Below are 20,736 nucleotides of genomic sequence, written 5' to 3' on the forward strand. Positions count from 1 at the left end.
CTGAGTCGACCTTGAGCCTGGTGAGAACTGAACTCGCAGTAATTGCAGGCAGCTGGATGTTAAATGCTGCCTTAGGAGGCATTAGCCTCCTACGCAACTCAGGCTCCTCAGACTTCTACAACCCGCAAAATTGCTTCGTTGGGGAATGTGATTGGTGACACACCTTGGGGGGAGGAGGCCACAGGGTCAGAAGCAAAGCACAAACCGGGTGAAGTCAGAGTTGGCTTCACTTAGTTCATGCAGACAATGGCGCTCTTAATAAAGAATTGGATTTTTCTTGCTAAATGGCTTAGGGGTCCTGCTTTTATTAGGGCAGTGATGACTAACAATTTTGCCATCGCATGCCAACTTCTGGTGGGACCGGAAGGCCCGTTTTTCGCTCTCCCCAGCCTCCAGAGCCTTTCTAGGAGTCTAAGGAGGGCGAAAAGGGCCTTCCCCACCCCCCTGGAGGCCCTCTGGAGGCCAGAAACGGCCTGTTTGCCAACTTCCGCCTGTCCTTTAAGGTGGAAAACGGGCATCCCCCACCAACCCCCCGAGGCCCTCCAGAGGCAGGAAACAGCCTGTTTCCCTATATCTGGTGGGCCCAGAAGGCCCGAAAATCAGCTGGCTGGCACGCATATGCACGCCAGAGCTGAGCTCGCGTGCCCACCGATATGGCTACGTGTGCCACCTGTGGGCACGCGTGCCATAGGTTCGTCATCACGGTATTAGGGCATTAGTTGGAACCTTGACATCTGGTTGGTTGAAGCACCTGGTTTTCCATTCACCATCTCCTTGCTGGCTTGTGGTGGTGGTGGTGATTTTTTTTTTAATATAAATTTTATATTTTTAAAAATAAATAAGAAAAATATGGAAGAGAGAGCTTCAACCTTAGAAAGCAAAATTTGTGGTGGCTGCCTTCTTCTATGGCTAGCTGTATTTGGGAGATTGGAGGCTGAGAGACTGGATGGGGAAAACCTCTAAAAAGCTGTCCATTATTCTGTTCCCAAGAGAAAGTTCAAATGAACCATGGCATCAATTCGAGCGCTCCAGAACTGCAGACTGAGCCTGTGGTTAGAGCATTTCATGGCTGCAGACTGATCTTCTGTGATTAGAGCAGCCCATGATTGCAGACTGTGTTACCCTGCTTGTTAGTATAATTGATAGCTGATGTTAAAACCCGCATTTGTATGCATTCCAGGCTTATTTTGTAACTCCTATTACACTCAGTAAGGTTTATTTTTTAAGCCAATGTCTACACTGTAGAAGTGGAACAATGAACCAGGAAGCAAAGCATTCCCTTCTGTTTAAATTTTGCTTCTGGGACAAATTACTTAAGCTATTCTTGCTCAGACAATTCTGTTGTTTTGGAGGATCTAGTTGTGTTGTATTACCTACCGAGTTGTTTTAAGGCTTTCAATTAGGACCCATTTGTGGTCCTGAACAGCCAGTAAGGTGGACCCACAAGTTCATAATAAAAATATAGAAAAATAAAGGGAGTTATTTTATATACGTTAACTATATTACATATTCTACATAGGGGTGACATGATAACAGTCTTCCAATATCTCAGGGGTTGCCCCAAAGAAGAGGGGTCAACCAATTTTTCCAAAGCACCTGAAGGCAGGACAGGAGGCAATGGATGGAAACTAATCAAGGAGAGAAGCAACCTAGAACTAAGGAGTAATCTCCAGGCAGTGAAAACAATTAGCCAGTGGAATGACTTGCCTCCAGAAGTTGTGAGTGCTCCAACACTGGAGGTTTTTAAGAAGAGATTGGACAACCACTTGTCTAGAATGGTAAAGAGGTTGAGATGGTTAACCTATGGCATGCGTGCCACAGGTGGCACGTTGAACCCTCTCTGTGGTCATGTTAGCCGTTGCCCCAGCTCAACTCTGCCGTGCATGCATGCGCGCCTCCGGCCAGCCAGCTAGTTTTCGTGTCTCTGCCACGCATGCGGGGGGCACATGCAGGAGACACGGGCACATGCATGGGACGCGTGCAAGGAAGTCGCATATGCATGTGCGGGGGTCGTGTATGTGTGGGGGCGGGGCGCACGACAGGGTGTTGTGCGTGCATGCGCAGGGGGCGGGGCACACGCACATTGCATTATGGGTATGCGTACACACGTGCTTTGGGCACTTGGCGCCAAAAAGGTTAGCCATCATTGGTATAGAGTTTCCTGCCTGAGCAGAGGGTTAGAGTAGAAGACCTCCAAGGTGGGTCCCTTCAAACTTTGTTATTCTATTATCTGTGGCCCAAAACAACTTCCTTTCATTCAATGCAGTCCAGGCAAGCCAAAAGGGTGGAGACACCTGAACTAAACTATGGAGGTGAATTGCTTGGAACGTATGAAATCAGTCAATGAACGTTACGGGAGTGTTCTTCTGGTTTGATATGTAAAGATTGCATTTATTTCCGTATGGTACCAGTCAGGGGTGGGTTCTAAATTTTTTTACTACGGGTTCTGTAGGCGTGGCTTATTTTGTGGGCATGGCTTGATTGTCATGTGACAATTCTTTAGGATTTAGCAGAGGTACTGGTCTACCAGGCTTTTAACTGCTTGCAGAGCTGAACCGGTCTATTCATTTGTTTTTGGAGGCACCGGTCTACCCATTTGTTTTTGGAGGCACTGGTCTACTCATTTGTTTTTGGAGGCACTGGTCTACTCATTTGTTTTTGGAGGCACTGATCTACTCATTTGTTTTTGGAGGCACCGGTCTACCACCACACTGCCTTTTAACACTGATCAGCTGTAGGGAAGCCCTTTGAAGCCCTGCAACAAGAGTTTAAACAGTTTTTTTCCTTATAGCCCATCAGCTGGGACTCAGGAGGCAGCAATAGATTGGGGGTGGGGCCAAATAAAAGGTAAGAATAATACGGAGGGTGGGGGGACGGGGGGCGGGAGGGCCCAGCTCCCGAACAAAGAGAACCGGTTCGGTGACATCATATATTCACCGCTACCGGCTCGGCCGAACCGGGAGGAACCCACCACTGGTATCAGTCTACAAGAACAATCTTGTAACAGCAAATATTTTTCGTAAATTGATTTGTATTTAATTAAATACAAACATAATACTTACAAGTATTATGGGCAATATAGGCAGCCCTAGACTTACAAGCATTTGTTTATCACTGTTCGAAGTTACAACAGCACTGAGAAAAGTAACTTATGACCATTTTCCACATTTATGACCGTTGCAGCATCCCCATGGTCGCATGTTCAGAAGTCAGATGCTTAGTGACTGATTCATATTTATGATGGTCGCAGTGTCCCGAGGTTATGTGATTCCCTTTTGCAACCTTCTGACCAGCAAAGTCAGAATCTGGGGAAGCCAGATTCACTTAACAACCCGCGTTACGAATTTAACAACCGCAGGGATTCACTTAACAACAGCGGCAAGAGCGGTCGTAAAATGTGGCAAAACTTCTCACTTAGCAACATAAACGTTGGGCTCAACTGTGGTCGTAATGAATGGCTAGGAATGTCTGCTGTAGCATCATCTATTGCTATTTTTCCAATCCAACCACAGGTTGCAAACACAGGTCATTTAATCTGGAGACTTTACAGAAGCCCAAAAAGTAAACTTAAAAAAAACAACAACAACGAATAAAAGCCTTCTGCATTCCCTCAATTGCCCTATTTTAAAGAGCTGCCTGCATACAGAATCATGTTTCACTGGGTAGAGACAGCAATCTGGGCAGAGAAATGGGCATTATCGTCAGCGGGAGCAGAAGCATGCTGAGCTGGAGTTTTTACTTTGCATTTTATAAATTTTTTACTATTTATCAAATAAATAATTCATTTTACAGTAGACATAAAATGCAGAATTTATTTATAAAAGGTATTGACTGCTTCAACCCCAAGAGGCTCTGGGAAGTGTAGAAAAACATAAAACACAACAAAATAGTGCATAATAATGATAATAATACAATAAACAGCCAACTATTCTGGTGCTGTTGACTATTTAAGCAACAGCTGAAGGCTTTCTGGCACGTCCATTTTTTCAGCTTTTTTTTAAGGTCAAGCTATTCAATAGGACAGTGATGGCTAACCTTTTCCGGATTGCGTGCCTGAACCCCCAAAATGCAATGTGGGTGCCCTAACCCTGTCCCCCCACATATGCGCGTGCACTCCCTGCCTGTGCCCCACCCCCCAAATGCCCCATGCCCCCTTGCACACACCCCGCATGTGCCCCGCCCCCCGTGCATGCACACACAGCCCTTGCACGCACCCCGCCCCATGCATGCGTGGCAGAGACCAAAGACCGTCTGGCTGGTGGGAGGTGCATGCGCTGTGGAGCTGAACTGGGGCAACGGCTTGCGTGCCATCAGAGAGGGGGCTGCGTGCCACCTCTGGCACACGTGCCATAGGTTCGCCATCATGGCCTTAAACCAATTGAAAATCTATGGAGCCGACTAAAGAAACTGGTTAGTCAGAAGCAACCCAGCAATAAAACTCAGTTAATAGAAGCCATCATTCAATCTTGGTTTCACAGTATAACAGCTGCAGAACTAAAAGACTGGGTTCACTCCATGGGAAGACGTTGTAAGGCCGTAATTCATGCTAAAGGTTACCCAACTAAGTATTAACTGACATGGTGATAATTTTTGTATATCTCGTTTTTTCTACGTGTTTCACTTTTCTTCTTCATACTGTAACTACTGTTCTAACAGCAAATCCTTCATAAAAGTTATTGCATTACATTTTTGATTAAATTAGATTTCCATTGATATATAATTTTATGGTACAACTCCAAAAAAAAGTGGTGTTATTAGCTAGTTTTAGAAAATACACTTTTCCCAAAAGGTTTCCACAATTTTGACCACTACTGTAGTTTGGTGGGGGTGGGGTTTTGGAAAAGGGGGGGGGCTGTTTTTTTAATGCTGTGCACTGCCCAGAGTCACATTGTTTGAGTTGGGGTGGCCTTATAAACTTTGTGATAAGAACATACTTTGCAACTAGTTTGAGCTACAGAGAGAATACTCCTGATATTACTCCAGTTTTGTGGTTTTATTGTCTTGTTTGCTACCTGCAGGTCAAAGCACCTTCTGGATGATGAAGGCAATGGAACATTTTCAAGGCAACTTGATCACAGGTGAGCAAGGAGAGGGGGAGCCAGAGGAAATGCAGAAGGGTGCTGATAGGTACCACCCATAATCTAGACCAGGGATCTCCAACCTTGAAAACTTAAAGACCTGTGGATTGCAACTCCTAGAATTCCTCTGGCTCAGGAATTCTGGGAGTTGAAGTCCACAAGTCTTAAAGTTGCCAAGGCTGGAGACCCCTAATCTAGACAACATCAGCTCTCTTATTGCCAAAGTTTTTATGGCATGTACAACTCTGCCTTGAGAGATTTATCTCTGGAAAAAAACAGATAAACCTACAAGACAGGATCGTTCTTGCCTTTACCTTTTCACTTTGTGCAGTCCTTCCTAATCCAATCATTTTAGTGACGCCCTCTAATCTAAGCACAACCTGTTGGCCTCTCCTCCCCAGGTTATGGAAAATGTTTTCATGCATTACGAAATCCTGAATTCCAGCTGCGGTAGCAGAACGCTGACTTAATTTCTATGAGGAGGAGGCTTTAAATTACCAAATATAAACCCTTCCACTTAAGTCTTCCATAAGGCACTGGAAGCAATTTTTTAAAAAACACAAACAGCACTGACCTAAGCAATTCATTAAACTTCTGGAATTTGCTGCTATCAGATACTCTGACGGTTGGTTTTAAAAGGGGGGGGTTGGGTTGATTCATAAGAGGATCAGGTTATCAATAATTACTCTGGCTGGCTGCCTCATCAGCAATCCATTTTAAATCCCAACTGCCGGGAATTGAGAATAGAAGAGATGCATTGTCTTCTCTTCAAATGTGTAACCATCTTGAAGCCATCTGTTTTGGGAATGGATGGGGCCACAGATACGGGACTAAGTGGGCCATGGCTTCAGAGCTCTTGTTTTGAAAGCAGTCTACCTTGCACGCTTTCATTGGCCCCTCGCTTTGAGTTAAAAAGCGACTGATTCACACAAACAAGCTTAAGAGATGTTGAAACGTGAAACTGGAGCTTGCTTTGTGAGCAATCTCACAAGCAGCAGCTCTTACTTAAATCTGCACCGCTAAGAGAGCAAGCGGTCTGTTGGAAGAAATATCCTTCCGGCTTCAGTTCCACGTGGGGAAAAAGACACTGGATTCATGGTGGCTGAGAGAGAGAGAGAGAGACCAGCATGCCAGAACCCAGAAGAGCAATGGCTCTGCGTGCCACTTTCGGCACGTGTGCCATAGGTTCGCCATCACGGGCTTAGAGGTTAATACATCTACCTAATATGCCCCGGTTCGAATCCCAGAAAGGGTATGGCTAGCTGACGAGAGCTAAATAGCTTGAAATAGATCTATACTAGTCTCCCTTTATTTCTTTGTCGGTAAAACATACATTCAACACAAAAAACAGTTTGTCGTGAAAGCGACTGCCTGCGAAGGCTCCTGGATTGGGGGCTGAAAGGCGAAATGCTCCGTCCCATAATTGGGTAGACCAGGTTGCCCTGATAGACCGGTCTCACCGGGAAAAACAACAACAACACTCAAAGAGTACCTGCATTTGTAAAAGATGAAGATGTCTTTCCCCCAAATAGGCTTTTTAGCTACTTCTGGAGAGTTGATTCAGGCAGCAATCAAATTCACATTTAATGTACAATCCGCTGTAGCCAAACAGACTTGCATGCATTTACCTGGATCAAATTCTTGGACCACATCCAAGAGCAGCAAAAAAAATGCAAGGGGAGAGCACAGGATGCCTCAGCCGGTCTGCCCCTCTATTTATTTTCCTTGACAAAAAGGATTCTTGGGAATACATTTCATCTGCATTCAGCAGCTGTAGAGACTGTATCCCGAGTTGCCAATTTGGAGAATTTGCAACTGTTTGAGAATAACAACAACAATATATTTAACATGATGCCTTTCAAAGCAGCCAAAGGATTTCACTTACTCCTTTATTATTATTTTTTTCCTTTTTTAAAAAAAAAAAATTCTGGGTTGTATATGAAGTTTCCGTAGAATGGGGACGGAAGGGGCTGTGTTCTTAAAGAGAAAGCACGTTGCCGAAAGCCAGCTAATGAGTTTGTAACACAGGATGAGTTCAAACTGGGGAGTTTTCTCTTTCCCAACTCAGTCTTGGCTTGATTGAGATCAACTTTTAAGGGATGCAAAGAGGCTCTTTTGCAAGGAAGCACTGAGACTGGGCTTGTTGATCAGGGATAAAGAATACTGTGTGAATCTGGCAAACCGTGGGCTTTGTTAAGCAAACTGCAGTGTCGAAAACAGACCAGAGTTTGTTTCATGTATTATTATGCAGTCACATTTACACACCATTCAAAACAGACAACAGAAAGCTGATAATAAAGACCAAAGCACAGCAGTTCGAGCCTCACCAGCTCAAGGTTGACTCAACCTTCCATCCTTCCACGGTCAGTAAAATGAGGACCCAGATTGTTGAGGGGAATATGCTGACTTTATAAACTGCTTAGAGAGGGCTGTAAAGCACAGTGAAGCGGTATATAAGTCTAAGTGCTATTGCTATGCTCTCCAGCAAACCACACCCAGATAAGCAGGTATTAACACCAAACCAAAACAACAAAAAATCAAGCAGAAGACAATACCCTAAGCAAGGAACTAACAAAGAGAAAACCATACCTCTACCAATCTACTACTGGCAGTCCAAGCTGCAGTATAAAAACGGGGAGCAAGCCCCATCCTCCCTAACACTGATGATGTTACTAGCCAGGTAATGAAACGTCCAAAAGGAAACAACCAAGCTCAGAGAGCAGCAAGGACTCCTCATTCCAACCCTGAGCTACAGAGATTTTCTTCTATTGGAAACCAGAGAGTTTCCTCTGGGTGAAACTTTTTCTTCTTTGGTAACTTTAGCTATCTGTCCCTAAGTAGAGGTTTCTTACTAATTGTAGGTTCTAGAAAGGGAGAAGTAAAAATAGCACTTTATACTTAGCGCTAAACGCCTTTTTAAGCTGACAACCAGAAATCAACAATAGTTTTTTTTTTTTTAAAAAAGTTTGAAAAGAAGTGCCCCATTGTTTCATTGTTTGCCGAAAGAACAAGGGGTCCTAACTCCTTGTTTTTCTGTCTTTGACACGCTGAGTAGCCAAGTCAGAGGAAGGCATCACTTCAACGCAAAAGGAAAACACAGCTCCACGTTCTTCCTGTGAGTTTGTAAAGCATTTCTTTATTAGTTTATAATATAAAATACAAAAGAAAATAGGAGGAAAATAAGGGAGGAAAAAGGGAAAGGAAAAGTGTAGGAAAAAGGAAAAAAGAGAGAAAAGACAGTGGACTTCCGACTTTCTTTGATGCAGTATGTCAGTAACAGTAACAGAGGTGGAAGGGACTTTGGAGGTCATCTAGTCCAACCCCCTGCTCACGCAGGAGACCTATACTAGGGATTCGAACCGCCGAACTTTCTGATTGACAAGCTCAGTGTCTTAGCCACTGAGCCACCTAGTCAGGTAAGTATTTATTACTTACCATCAGTAAGAATAAGATAGTAGAATAATCAGTAGAATAAGATAGTAGCATCAAACTTCAACTTTTTACTTTCACCTAATAATACCAGCTAGCCATTTCTACAACAAACCTATCAATCGCTAAAAATCAAATTTTCATTTTTTTTTCCCACCTCAAGCACAAAGTCCAGAAGTGGTTTCCAAGAAGAATTCCTGTGAATTTACTACGCTGGCTAGATTACACCTAAGCAAAATTGTAAATTGCTTTCACATAACAAACACATTGATCAAGTATGGTAGGATTAAGTTGACGATTCAACCTGTTGTACAAGAAAATGATGAATTCCATAAACCAGAATTAAATTAACCTCAGTAAACATGCCTCAGTAATTCAGCCAATGAGGGCTCCGGTTAATTTTAGGTAGGGAACATTCCAGTGGTGTTATCCAACATCTTCTTAAAAACTTCCAGTGTTGGAGCATTCACAACTTCTGGAGGCAAGTTGTTCCACTGATTAATTGTTCTAGCTGTCAGGAAATTTCTCCTTAGTTCTAAGTTGCTTCTCTCCTTGATTAGTTCCATCCATTGCTTCTTGTCCTGCCCTCAGGTGCTTTGGAGAATAACTTGTCCCAGTGGTGAAATCCAATTTTTTTTTACTACCGGTTCTATGGGCATGGCTTGGTGGGCATGGTGTGGCTTGATGGGCATGGCAGGGGAAGGATACTGCAAAATCTCCATTCCCACCCCATTCCATGAGAAGGATACTGCAAAATCCCCATTCCCTCCCCACTCCTGGAGGAAGGAAATTGCAAAATCTCCATTCCCACCCCACTCTGGGGCCAGCCAGAGGTGGCATTTGCCGGTTCTCCAAACTGCTCAAAATTTCTGCTACCGGTTCTCCAGAACCTGTCAGAACCTGCTGGATTTCACCCGTGGAAAATTCTCAATTAGCTAGCTTTATATCTGAAAAAGGATTACATTCCTGTCGGCAACCTAATGAAAACACATTCCTCCTTTGGTTTAGCAATTAATAGCGTTTCAACATCTCTGTTTCGAAACAAAATTAAGGCGGGTGTGGACATTCTTGTTTTAGCCCAAGCAGTTTATACATGTTTGGAATCCATGCCTCTTGCAATTAGGTTAAGAAGAGCCATTTTTGCAGTTTTCAGATCTGGATGGACTGCAACATTTGCTACCTGAACCTCACCTTGGCCAAGTCCACCCATTTTAGTCATTTTACCATGAATCCTTCACTTCCTCTGATCTAAAAACCATGTGATTCATAGGGCATTATTCATCTGCAACTAAGAATGTGCGATGCTGAAGTTTAGTCCTCCAGAGCAGTGAGTTTCTCAACACCAGCAGCCTCAATATGCAATGGACTTCAACTCCCAGAATCCCCCAGCCAGCCTGGAGAACTCCAGTGGGTGGACTAAGAGGAAGCTAACCATAAAACTACTTCGTCTGTAAAATGAGACACTACAATTTTCCATCTCGGTGCTCGCTTCAGCAGCACATATACTAAAATTGGAATGATACAATTTTCCATCTATCCCCACCCCTCCCAATTTGCAATGCATTATTCGGTGAATGCTGAAATCTTGCTGCATTGCAGGATGCTTTTAACATTTCCTAGAAAGTCTAATTCTTGCAGCAAGGTAACCTGTATAGAACAAAATGTCCAGAAAAAAGCAATGGAAATCTGGTAAGAAGTGGGCTATTGTGAAGAAGAGTAGTTTCGGCCTAATAATCGCTTTAGTGAATATGTTATTGTCAGCATCGCCTTATAAAAGAGACACTTGGTAGGGAAGTGTGCTTGGAGCATAAACATATTCAATCTTTTCTTTGGTCGATTAAAATAGCCAAGAAATGAAATCCTGAGGGCAGGATTTTAACCGAAAGGGAATTAAGATTATTGTATACAGTAAAAAAACACATAGCAGTGGCCTTTCAAACTTCCAGGAAAATCTGCATGCCAAAACACAATCTAATCCACCAGCTAGTAGAGTACGGTACACGTGAAATGCCTCCTTTGGATGGTGTACTCCAAATGTTGTTAACTTCTACACAACCCATTGGTGATTTTTCTCCCTTGCAAGCAAGCCTAACTTGTTGTTGTTAGTTGTGAAGTCGTGTCCGTCCCATCGTGACCCCATGGACAATGTTCCTCCAGGCCTTCCTGTTCTCCACCATCCTCTGGAGGCCATTTAAGCTCACGCCGACTGCTTCAGTGACTCCATCCAGCCATCTCATTCTTCTGCCGTTCCCTTCTTCTTTTGCCCTCAATCTTTCCCAGCAATAGGCACTTCTCCAGTGAGTCCTTCCTTCTGATTAGGTGGCCAAAGGATTTGAGTTTCATCTTCAGGATCTGGTCTACTAAAGAACAGTCAGGATCAGGGTGATTTAGTCTGATTTAGAGCTGACAAATTCTCTTGTCAGCGTTGACATTTCCTAAACCATAGACTGCAGTGGTCAGTTTCCAGTCTTGAGGCCTGGGATCTCCTTGGCCCTGGCAAGAGACGTGCCCCGGCAGACGTTATCAGTTGAAGCAGCACTCTCAGCCGCTGTGGGGATGTAAAGTTGATGGGGGGACACTTTGATGTGGTCACCTGCAAAACTATATATGTCAAGAGGAGCCTGGATAGCTCAGCAGACTAATGCATTGTAATTTAACTCCAGCTGTCTGCAATTAGTAAGTTCGAATCTCGCCAGGCTCAAGGTTGACTCAGCCTTCCATCCTTTCTAAGGTAGGTAAATTGAGGACCCAGTTTGTGGGGGCAATAAGCTGACTTTGTAAAAATATACAAAAGTATGAAGGCTATTGCTTAACGCATTGTAAGCCGCCCTGAGTCTCCGGAGAAGGGCGGCATATAAATCAAATTAAAAAAAAGAGGCCTTGATGTATCTTGCAATAGTTAAGCATTTCTTGGCAGCCCTTCCAGCAAGAAAGCAATAGCAATAGAGTAAAAGGCGGGAAGTCATTGTCTCAACCATCCGCAAAGGGCTGAATTAAACACCACTCTCGATGACATACATCAGATTTACTTCTGCCCTTTCCATGGCCTGCAAAAATGCCAATTCTTCATGGCAACCTGTAGTTGCTTCCCTATAATGTTCTCAGCGAGTCAGATCCTCAGTAACTTGTCTTGGCTATATCCTCATGGATCTGTCTGGTGATCCCCCTAGTCCAAGGGTCCCCAACCTCTTGGCCACTGCCCACTTAGTGGGCCCTGAGCTGTTTTGCAACTTGGCTGTGGAAACAGCGGGTGAGCAAAAGCACGTCCTCCCGCTTGCATGAGTAGCGGGCGAGCGTGTGCACACGTTCTCTATTTGCTTGAACAGGGCGTGCGTGCTCGCCACTTGCACAAATGGAGCACCCTCCGAGGTGTGCTTGCCAGCTGGTCGCATGGTACCATCCCCTTCTCTTCTCCCCCACACCCCAGCTGGTCCTTAAAACGGTAGAGGTTGGGGAAGTCTGCCCTACTCTCTCCAGACTACAGGAGTAAACTATGGACATTAGAATATGTTCCAATTACTTAGATAATTTTACCTGCAATGCATAAATCAGCAGCCCCAGACTTCTTTTGCTATTAAATAATTTAAGGTTGCAATCTCAAAATGGGGTGTGCAGAGGCCAGAAACGTGATGCGCGGAGGCCGAAAACAGCTGGCGGGTGGGGGCCAGCGGGGCTTCGGCAACATTCAGTGTGTAGGACGCACCACAATTTTCACCCACTTTTTTTGGGGGGGGGGGAGTGCGTCTTATTCTGCGAAAAGTACGATATATATATTTTCTACATGTCACTTTACTTCTTTGCCAGAGGCCTGTCTTGAGACACATTTCCTAGCCCCGTGATGGTGAACCTATGGCCAGTGTGCCTCAGGTGGCACGCGGGGCCATATCTGTGGGCACGCAAGCATTGTCCTAGCTCAGGTTTAGCGTGCATGCATGCATCTGCCGATTTTCGGGCCTTCCAGGCCCAATGGAAGCCAGGCTCAAAGGAAGTCGGAGAGCCGGAGGGCTTCCAGGGGGGTGGGGAAGGCCGTTTTCACTCTCCCCAGGCTCCTAGAAAGCCTCTGGAGCCTGGGGAGGGCGAAAAACGGGCCTTCCGGGCCCAACGGAAGTCGGGAAATGGGCTGTTTCCGGCCTCCAGAGTGCCTCTGGGGTGGGGTGTGGAAGGCCATTTTCTCCCTCCCCAGGCTCTAAGAAAGCCTCTGGAGCCTGGGGAGGGCGACCTACTGGGCCCACCGTGTCATAGCGGGGGGAGTACAGGGAGGGGTCCCCCGAACATTCACGGGGGCGGGGCACATTGAATTATGGGTGTGAGCATACAACCGCCCCCCCCCATGACTCCCATTTTTGGCACGTGACGGCAAAAAGGTTAGCCATCACTGTCCTAGCCTCTGCTTATATTTCTTTACTCAGGAGCAGTGGCTATCAAAGGCTGGACTACAATGCCCATCAGGACAAGGTTTGGGGGTGGGGGAGGATTCCGTATGGAAGGCCCCGTTCTGGAGTGGGGAACGTTGCCTCAGCCATGATGTGTTTTCCCAAGCCTTTTAAAAACATGCTACACGTGCTTTAAAAAGCCCTTCAAATAATGGATTTCATGGGTTAAAATAAAAAAAAAAGATCTGTACCCTTAAAGGTGCAATATGAACATTTTTAATAACTGAACCAAAACACAAACATACGCTTGTGTTTCCATTTAGTTTTTCCTGGTGTGGAAAGAGACCACGAGGAAGCAAAGACCATAAACCCTGTTTCACCACACTTTTTAAATAATTGCCTCTCCGTGCATTTTATCCTGGCCTCGGCCGATCCTGTTTCCCTCGCTCCAGTCTCTTGACTGGGATGCTTAAGAAGTTGATGAACCAGCAAACTGCTACCATTCAAGCTTTCAGAAGGTTCAGGAGAAAATGCATTGGCAGAGAAGAAGCCGGTAGCTGCAAAGGCAGCTTTTTCCAGTCTATCTTAAGCCACCAAATTTGCAGTCACCTTACAGGATTGCAGTAGGGAAGGCGGAAATAATATGTGTTAAGCTGCGCATACAAGCTTAAACATGACACATATTATGATAAGCCAGAGTTAGGCTCCAGAGTGTAGTTTGCTAGGAATGTTAGTAACTTCACAACTGCAATGATTCACTTAACAATTGTGGCAAGAAAGGTCATAAAATGGGGCAAAACTCACTTAACGAATGTTTCACTTAGCAACATAAATTTTGGGCTCAATTGTGGTCGTATCTCGAGGACTATCTGTGCCTATACATTGATTCCTAATATATAGATCTCCCATATTCTTTCAGACTAGCTAATCAGGCCTGGTGCTTACAAATGTGCTGAGAAAGAAGGGGAAAAGAAGAGTAGGAGAGAGGGCAAGAAAGGGAGGAAGAAGAGAGGAGAGAGGAAAGAGGAGAGGAAGTAGAAAAGGGAAGGAGAGGAGGAATGAGGAAAGTAGAAAGAGATAGAAGAGGAGAGAGAAGGGAAGAAGAAAAAGAAAGGTCGTATTAAAATAAAAGGAGATGGTAGAAGAGCAGACCCGCACAACTAATTAGCAAATGGAAGCTAAAAAATAAGATGAATGAATAATGATTAATGATGGACAAAAGACTGTACATTTAAATATGTTGATAAAAAATAAAAATAAAAAACTTTGGTATTAAAAAAAAACACAAATGTGCTGAGATTATAACTCTCATCCTTCTCTGAAAACCATTTCCATCAATTCCTTTGACATAATTTCACTTTAAGGCAGGTGTGGGCAAATGTGGCCCTTTTACAACCTGTGGACTTCAACTCCCAGAATTCCTGAGACAGCCAAGCTGTCTCAGGAATTCTGGGAGTTGAAGTCCACAGGTTGTAAAAGGGCCACATTTGCCCACACCTGCTTTAAGGTATAAAATAAGAGATACCCCTTCTAACAATTCTTCTTTACCAGTTCCATACATTTTTCCTTCTGGGTATGTTTGCTGTTACACTATCCTGACTATTTTACAGAGAGGCAGTATCTAAAAAGGGCACAATAGAATATTAAGCATCTTAATTCTGTCTCTTTAAATTGCACAGGTGGTTAAACTTTGATTTAATCAATCTGTGTTCCCAGACCTCATGGCTGAAAAGGCCTTAGCTGGAAGAAGTTCCTCTTCGAAGTCATTTCTAACTCTTAAGAAGGGAGGAAAGGAAAGGTGCAGTGAGTAACCCAGTTGTGCAGGTAAGCCGAGTTTAAAAAAATACATACAGAATTAAAATTCTATGCGAATTAACTGCCTCATTGTGGCCTGGTGATAAATTCACATGGCTCCAAGATTCATTTGAATGTTCTTGTGGTAGGGTTTATTTATTTACCGAAGTGCAGTCTCTTAGGAACAAAGTACATCAAATACTGCTCACTTCAGCAGAGTTTATGGTTGTTGTTTTTTTAGGATACAATCTTTTATTTCTGTCTCCAGAAGAGAGAAATAAATACTGTTTGCTGCTGAATTAAGATATGGGGGCTTTTTGTTAAAAAAAAAAATGGATGTGTTTAAAATATATAGGATGTGTTTGGATGTGTAATGGATGTGTTTAAAATATATATGTCCTTGACTAAGAATTAGTGACAGCTTGAAGTTACAATGGCACTGAAAAAAATGACTTATGACCATTTTTCACATTTAGGACCACTGCGGCAAGCAAAAGTCAATGGGGGAGCCAGATTCACTGAACAATTAGGTTACTAATTTAACAACTGTAGGGATTAACTTAAAAACTGTGGCAAGAAAAGTTGCAAAATGGGGCAAAACTCACTTAACAAATGCCTCACTTAGCAACAGAAATTTGGGGATTACAACTGTGATTTTAAATCAAGGGATATGTGGGATTTTTTTTTTTTACTGAGGTAGTGTGGAAAATGCAGTGCAAGAATTTAAGGATTATGTTAAAATGTTTCTCACTGCCACATTTGAATTATATGCACTCCCGAAGATTTGTCATGCACTCATCCTTATCCCTCCGTCATAAAGAGAGAGACAATGATGGTTTTAAGCACATTTGAAATGAGCCATCACTAACTGAGTTCATTCTTTGTGCTAAGCCAGGGGTCAGCAACCTGCGGCTCTGGAGCCGCATGTGGCTCTTTCACCCCTCTGCTGCGGCGCCCTGGCACTCTAAATATGCATCACAACTGCCAATGTGCAACACCCGCTGGCACGCAATTTATTGAGCTTTTCAACCCCCGGTAGGCCAACCATGGATAAATCCAAGAAAAGAAAAGTTTCAGAAGAAAACAGAACATTTAATTCAACTACATATGCTAGTTTTGTGGCCGCTCAAGAAATAGTGAGGCACGGGAAGGATTTTGTGGCTCCCGGTGTTTTCTTTTCTGTGGGAAACTGGTCCAAATGGCTCTTTGAGTGTTTAAGGCTGCAGATCCCTGTGCTAAGCTATAAACCACAAACTACTCTGGCTGGATTTAAGCCATCACATTAAGCTAAAATGATCCACATTACAACTTCCTACAATGTGAGGACTTAATTATACAAAAATATAGGTCATCTACTGACTGAGTCCATCTCTGTTAACCCATAAGAAAGTTTGATACTTAATCACCTCCCGTACCGATTTGCAAATGGAAGGTTAGGCCTCGGTGCAATGCGTGAAGGCAAGTAATTGTTATTTATTTATTTATTTATTTATAATTTATTTATTTATTAATTTTATTTCTATACCGCCCTTCTCCCGAAGGACTCAGGGCAATGTACAGCCTAATTAAAACACAAAGACAGACAATATTTAAAAATAATTAAAATTATTAAATAATAGGCCCAATTTATAAAACCCCAAATTTAAAATCCCATTTAAAACCAATTAAAATCTTTATATTGATAGCCCAGCCTGGCGGAACAACATGGTTTTGAGGGCACAGCGAAATACACGGAGATCAGAGATTTTACGAATTTCTGGGGGGAGTTCATTCCAAAGGGCAGGGGCTCCCACAGAGAAGGCCCTCCTCTTTGGGTGTCGCCAGCCGACATAATTTGGCTGATGGCACCCTGAGGAGACCCTCTCTGTGGGAGCGGACTGGCCGGTGGGAGGCTACTGGTGGCAGAAGACGGTCTCGAAGGTACCCGGGTCCAATGCCATGGAGCGCTTTAATTTATTTATTTATTTATTCAATTTGTATGCCGCCCCTCTCCGAAGACTCAGGATGGCTCACAATGCATTTAAAATCATTATAAAAAAACATTTAAGAATTAAAAACATTAAAAGCATTAAAACTCATTCACACCATTCATGGCCGGATCTCGCCAGATCGTAAGAGCGAGATCAATGGCCCCAGGCCTGCCGGAAAAGCCAGGTCTTCACCGCTTTCCGGAAGGCCAATAGGGTGGGGATGGTCCGGACCTCAGGAGGTAACTGGTTCCAGAGAACTGGGGCAGCCACAGAGAAGGCCCTCCCCTGTGGGCCCGCCAGCCGGCACTGTTTAACTGAAGGGACCCGGAGGAGACCAACTCTGTGGGATCTTACCAGTCGTTGGGAGTTATGCGGTAGAAGGCGGTCTTGAACTGTGTTGCGATAATTTTGTTATCACAACACAGTTAAATGGGCTTCAGTTTAGATATATTAGGAGCCCTATCAGCCGTAAAATCAATGATCCCACAGATCATACAGTGCTACTTTCCAACTGCAAATACTGAATACATTGATGAGAATGAGGTTGTGTGTTTTTTTTAATCTGTGGAATCACGATGAACCTCTGAGCCTTTGTGGTATCTCCAAAGACTTCCCTCATCCCTTGCTAGGGAAGACAACAGCTGACTAAATTATCAAACCACACAATTAAAATGGTAGCTGTTGGATAAACAATAATATTAGCAGAATCTTAAATACAAGATATTTGGATATAAAACATACGGTGCAAACAAAAACATTGAATTTTGTTTTGTTTTACATCAGATGGAGTCTCTTCCTAGGCTGATATAAATAGGAGGGATGGGGGGAAAGCAAAATTAAAACTAGGTGTCACTTTTTGCAGACACCTAGTTTTAATTTTGCTTTGCGTTTGTGAGGACAAATGAAAGCAAATATGTTCTCATTCATACCACCATATGAAATTTATACGTCGTCGCCATCTGCTCAGGCGTTAGATGGGTTTATACGTACTCTGGCTTCACCTTCCACAAGAAAGATTATTCCCTTCAAAAAGCAGATGCCCATCATAATTCACAAAACTGTACAGCAAGCATTTTCCCACAATCCCTTACGTGCCTTTAGAGTTCACAGTCAAAACTCTGCTGGAGATGACAAGCGATAGATTGACTCCAAAGCCTCCCTCCACATCACAGAGCAAACCCCAGGCTTTACCTTAACAAAACAGCATTAATTATCCATATAATTAACAGCACAATTTATCCCATAACCAAAAAAATATATAGAATAATAGAATAATAACCGGGTTGGATTGTTATGAATTGGGGTTGAGGGGTACCCCGGACCGTGAACCAGCTCATGAGCAAACACACTAGGACTGAAATAAATCTGTCAGAGGCGTCTTGTATAAAAATATAATTTACTTTAAAACATTTAAAAAACACTATGTCTTTAAAAAAGCACATTAGTAACAAAGTCTTATCTTGGTTATGTGAAGCCAGGCTATCTCCCTAGATTCCTCTCCACAATACCGAAACAGTTCACAAGAGAAAAAGGTTAACATGACAATAAGCAGCTTCGGTGTCCATACATCATCGAGGTTGGAAGGGATCTTGGAAGTCCAACCCTACAAAGAAAAGTTCACAAAGAAGAGGGCAAATAAACTCTCTTCAACTGGAACTTGTACTGAAATAACTCTGAAAGCTTTGCAAGGAGGCATCTCAGCACCCCAGAACTGAAGCAGCTTCTTAGATGAGAAGCAAAAGTCTTCAAAGAAAAACAAGAAAGTCCAGTTGAAAGAGAGAGAGAGAAAAGCACCTTTGGGACAGCACTCCCAAGAGTTTAATTTTAAAATGGCTTTATTTTTAAAAAAATAAAAGCCCCCAAAAATCTCCCTGATCCTTTCCAGCATCTTTGACTCACTGCTAAGACTTAAAATAAGTTGAAATTGAGAAATGAGAATAAAGATAATTAGAAAATCGGGGCTGCTTGAATACCACTTTAGATTGAACTGAAAAGGGAAACAACAGGAGAGAGGGGAAGGAGTAGAGAGAGTGGAAGGGAGAAGAAAGGAGAGGAGAAAGAAGAAAGGGAAAAGGAAAGGAAGAAAAGGGAGGGGAAAGAGGAGCAGAGAAGATTAAAAGGAGGGAAGAAGAGAGGAGTGGGGGAAGAGAAAAGGAAGTAGGAAAGAGAAGGAGAGGAATAAGGAAGGAAGTAGGAGGAGAAAGCGGAAGGAAGAGAAGGGGAGGAGGAGAAGAAAGGTTGGAGTAAAGCTAAAGGGTAAAAGAGCAGTCCCGAAAAATGAAAGTTAAAAGAAAAGATGAATGAAAAATGATGGAAATGACAAATAAAAAAAAACTTTTTGAAAAAAGACTTAAAATAACTTTATGGACACTTTGAAAGCCCCCACTAGTCGGCATACATTCAAAATTAAATTTGGTTGCATACAAGCTCTCAAAGGGTCTCCCCCTCCCAATAGACACCACATAAACAGGACCAACTAAATAAATACATACAAAATTATGCCTATATACCCACATGTATGACATGACACCAAGAAACAACAGTCTAGTTCAGATGCATACATGTACATGGCAAAACAAAACAAACAAACAAACAAAAAAAAACCCTAATCTTGCCAGTTTGTTTAGCAGACAATGGATGGCCAAAAGCCTCAACCCCCCACCCCCCAGAGCAGGAAACAATTCACACCTTCACCCGATTGTTAATAGAACCTGGTTGCTTGGTTCACACAACTCCCAGTCACACGAGTTTAATTTTATAAGCAACCTTTCCGCGTGGGGTGGAGAAGAGGGGGATCCCCTGCCTCCTTTACACAGCGCTGTATTTGTGATCTGAACCCTATTTAGGTTTTTTTTAAAAAAATCCATTTTCTTTAATGACAACCCCTCCTTCCCTTTTTTTTAAAAAAAATAATAATAATAAAAATAATAAAAATCCCAAAGCAAAGGGAATAATGCAGAAAAAACAACTGTGTTTCACGAATGCTCACCTCTTGGATCTCTCAAGGCGGGGCAGGGCTGCCTGGATCTTGGGATCGCCGTAGATCTCCACCAACCGGCCCCCGGGAGCGTCTCCCTCTCCCCTCTTTTCTCTCCCCCCCCTCCACACCCGATACAATTAACAATAAAAGGTTTGAAAGTAACTACTTTCCCCAAAGCTCTACGGGGCACCGGGACCAATCGGAAGATGGAAAGCCTTTGTGACGACACCTGCCGCCGCACCAATCAAGCTTCTCCTTGTCAGCGGCGGGAGGGGGGGGGAAATTAAAGATGCGGCCAATCGGAGTCTTAGAAAGGGATTCTCGGGCGGGGATTTAGAGGGGCGGGGCGGGGGAGTGAGAAGTATCGAGTTGAGACGGGAGGGGAGGGGCGGAGTGAGGGATTTGATTTTTAAAGGGACAGGCGGCAGGAGGAGGAGGAGGAGGAGGAGGAGGAGGAGGAGGAGGAGGAGGAGAAGAAGAAGAAGAAGAAGAAGAAGAAGAAGAAGAAGAAGAAGAAGAAGAAGAAGAAGAAGAAGAAGAAGAAGAAGAAGAAGAAGAAGAAGAAGAAGAAGAAGAAGAAGAAGAAGAAGAAGAAGAAGAAGAAACAACGCAACACCCTGTGGGACCTTAGGATTCAGACTGACAGGCACTTGGTCCACAACACACCTGACATAACAATAGTTGAAAAGAAAAAAGTAGGGTTCATTGACATTGCAATACCTGGTGATGCAGGGATTGAAGATAAGCAGCAAGAAAAAAATCACAAAGTACCGGGACTTACAAATTGAAGTTGAGCGACTATGGAAAAAGAAATTGTGTGTTGTCCTGATTGTAATTGGAGCCCTTGGAGCAATACCCAAAGGGCTACCCCGCTATTTAGAAATTCTAAATTTGCCAGACTTGGACATTTTGACTCTACAAAAAACCACCTTACTCGGAACAGCTTACATCCTCCGATGATACCTTAACAGTTCCTAGGTCCCTGGTTAGGACTCGAGCTGCTGAGCTATTAACCAGCCTCAAAGGCTGTGAATCTCACTAAAGATTAAATAATAATAATAATAATAATAATAATAATAATAATAATAATAATAATAATATTATAAAACCAG

General features: G+C 43.4%; 1 protein-coding gene across 1 annotated transcript in view; it reads right to left on the reverse strand.

Annotated features, from left to right (window-relative positions):
• Positions 1-20,234, reverse strand: part of KLHL25 (kelch like family member 25) — a 30,288-nt gene extending 10,054 nt beyond the window's left edge. The window contains exon 1 of the mRNA XM_087878349.1: positions 19,634-20,234. The gene's annotated coding sequence lies outside the window, so the exon portion shown is untranslated. The remainder of the gene's footprint in view (positions 1-19,633) is intronic.
• Positions 20,235-20,736: the final 502 nt, after the last annotated feature.

Source organism: Pantherophis guttatus, chromosome 13 (assembly GCF_059756535.1).
Source record: "Pantherophis guttatus breed Tessera chromosome 13, ASM5975653v1, whole genome shotgun sequence".
NCBI classification, from domain to species: Eukaryota; Metazoa; Chordata; class Lepidosauria; order Squamata; family Colubridae; genus Pantherophis; species Pantherophis guttatus.